Genomic DNA, 2,832 nt, shown 5'->3' on the forward strand with positions numbered 1-2,832 from the left:
TACACCAACATCAAAACCAGTAAGCAGGGGTGGACTGACCATTCGTGCACTCGGGCACTGCCCGAGGGCCCAGGGTCAGTAGGGGGCCCCATGAGATGCCCCTCGTACCTTTAATTGACTTTTTCATAGGCTTTTTTGGGTGTGGGCGATGACACAGGGGCCACATGATCCCCTATTGCCCCGGGGCCCCATGAGTTGTCAGTCTGCCCCTGCCAGTAAGATAAGCCTTTGGGTCTAGTTCTATCTTTCCACTTTCCTCAACGAAACTGTGCAGGCACCATCACATGGGAGGTTAACCACCCACAGCTCAGTGAACCCCTAGCAATCTCTGGAGGAACCTCACAGTTCCAATGAACCCTGGCTGACAGTGGTTGCTACAGACAATACTGGTGACCAGGGGTGGACTGACCATTTGGAAACTCGGGCACTGCCCGAGGGCCCGAGGTCAGTAGGGGGCCCCATGAGATGCCCCTGGAACCTTTTTCATAGGCTTTTTTGAGTTTGGGCAAGCACACAGGGGCCCCATGATCCCCTATTTCCCGGGGGGCCCCATGAGTTGTCAGTCCACCCCTGCTGGTGACCAGCCCTTTCCCCTCTGCTTGCCTTTTTCTGGGCACAGCTTAAGGTCCTCCCTAAATTTGTAAGAGATTTAACAGGGTTTTGGTTATTTACAAGTAAACCTCTTTGCACTCCTCAGACATTCAACAACATGGGAGGCTCTGAGTTCTTGTAGATCTAACAAAATGGAGATTCCCTTTAATCTAATATTGATTTTTCCATCATCCCGTCAATGGACGCGTCTGAGGAATGGTAAAACCTGCATCCCTTCAAACCAGTATTTATATCTGAGGTCTTTTAGATAGCCTTGAGGTGCCTTGTTCCAGACAGACGCCATTCCTTGCTAGAATTCCGGTGCATATGTCCCTTCTACCAACACTACCCACCCAGCATGGGACTTCCATCCGATCACGTGTCCATTATCTGTCATAATAATCCGTTGACTCGTCCCTTGCAGACTTCTATCACTCACTGCGAGAGCCCATCTTTTTTTTTATTATTTCTTTTTTTTCCCTCCTGGTATTTTTTTTCCATCCTTTCTGGCACGGGCTCAGCGCTCGCACCACTGATGTACAGTCAATCTCACTATTAGCATGATTTATAGAACCTGAACTGGCATTAATTGAGCATTATCAGACACAGCCTGCGAGGCTGAATTATTATTTTTAAGGCGGAACAAGGGCCTTGCCGACCCCTAAGCCTGCCTCTGCCAGACCTGCTCTCTCCGAGTTTATATTTTATGTCAGCAATAAATGCTTCTCTTGAAAGCCTGGAACCCACAAAAAAGTCATTTGAAGTCTATTAATTATGATATTAGCAGTTGGGGGGAGAAAAAAAAAAAAAAAGAAAAAAAAACAGAAGGAGAGAGAAAGCTGCGAGCGACTATTTTGGTGACATCACACTTTGATTTCTCGCCGCCTTAAATTATCCCTTTGTTCGCGGGGAAGATTAACAGCCTTACTTTTGTCATTAAATATAAGGACATCTTGTGCAAGGATCCATCGCGGCCTTAATTGATATTACTTCTAGTTGGCAGATACTGACCCAATTCATAATTTAAATACACGTCTTTATATATGCCTTTTTCTCCTCCGTAATGAAACACTGAAGCTGCTGTCATCCCCCCCCCCCCTTGCATCAAACATCAAGGAAAAAAAAAAAGAAAGCTATTGCTGCTTCTTACATACGAGAAATCTAATTGAAAACTGCTCGTTGGATTTCAGCGTGACAAAGAAAAAAAAAAGAAAAAGCCGTTTTATGCCGCAATTGTCCATTAGGCCTTCTAATTGAAGTATCTGCTGCTTCACAGCTGAATTAATATTGTTCTTGTGGAAGTTCGAACTTTCTCTAAATCTTACGAGAGATGAAATTAAGAAAAAAAAAATCATATCATAAACGAGACATGAAAGCAGATTCGAGGGGGTGGGGGGGGGGGAGAAGCGGGAACGCGCGCTCTATGCGTGTTGTAATGCTAACAGTATGGCCATAAGGTTTGCTAATTGCACATCTGTGGAACAGCTGTCAGATGGAGGCCATATGCTGACATGGAGATTATGATGGAGTGTGCGGCGGTCCGGTGTGCGGCGCGCTCAGGTGACGGCTCTACTTATTACAGTATGTGTTGTTTATGATGTCGGTTGAATGATTACTCTTTATTTGTATTATGTATCAGATACAGTCACACGGGAAACTACTTATTAAAGAACAAAAAATCACCAAAGGGGGGGGGCAATGACTTTCCAACCTTTATAGTGCAGGAATTGTCCCCCTATTACTCCTAGTTCAGTCTTTAGTTGATGCTGGAAATTATATTACTCTGCTCACTTTTAGGCGATCTCTGAAAACCGATCTCTTCAGGGAAGCCTATCCTGCCCTCAGCTAATAATGGAATCTTCTACTCTTCCTACCAGTCCATCCACCACAGTTACTACCTTTTGTACCACCAGCCCCTCCCTCCTAGATTGTAAGCTCCAAGGAGCAGGGCCCTCAAATCCCTCTTGAAACCAATCAACCCCCCCCTCCAGCACCCCCCAATCCCATTGCCACCACCGACTGTCACAACCAACACCCCCCCCCCCCTCATCCCGCCACCACCACCGACTGCTGAAACCAATCAACCGTGATCTCCCCCGGCACCCTCCAATGCCATTGCCACCACCCTCTGCCACCACCGACTGCCACAACCAATAACCACCCCCCCCCATCCCGCCAGCACCACCCTCTTCCACCGACTGCTGAAACCAATCAACCGCCCCCCCCCCTCCCCCGGCTCCC

Source organism: Staurois parvus, unplaced genomic scaffold (assembly GCF_062004578.1).
Source record: "Staurois parvus isolate SC_StPar_1 unplaced genomic scaffold, SC_StPar_1.0 ptg000319l, whole genome shotgun sequence".
Classification (NCBI taxonomy): domain Eukaryota; kingdom Metazoa; phylum Chordata; class Amphibia; order Anura; family Ranidae; genus Staurois; species Staurois parvus.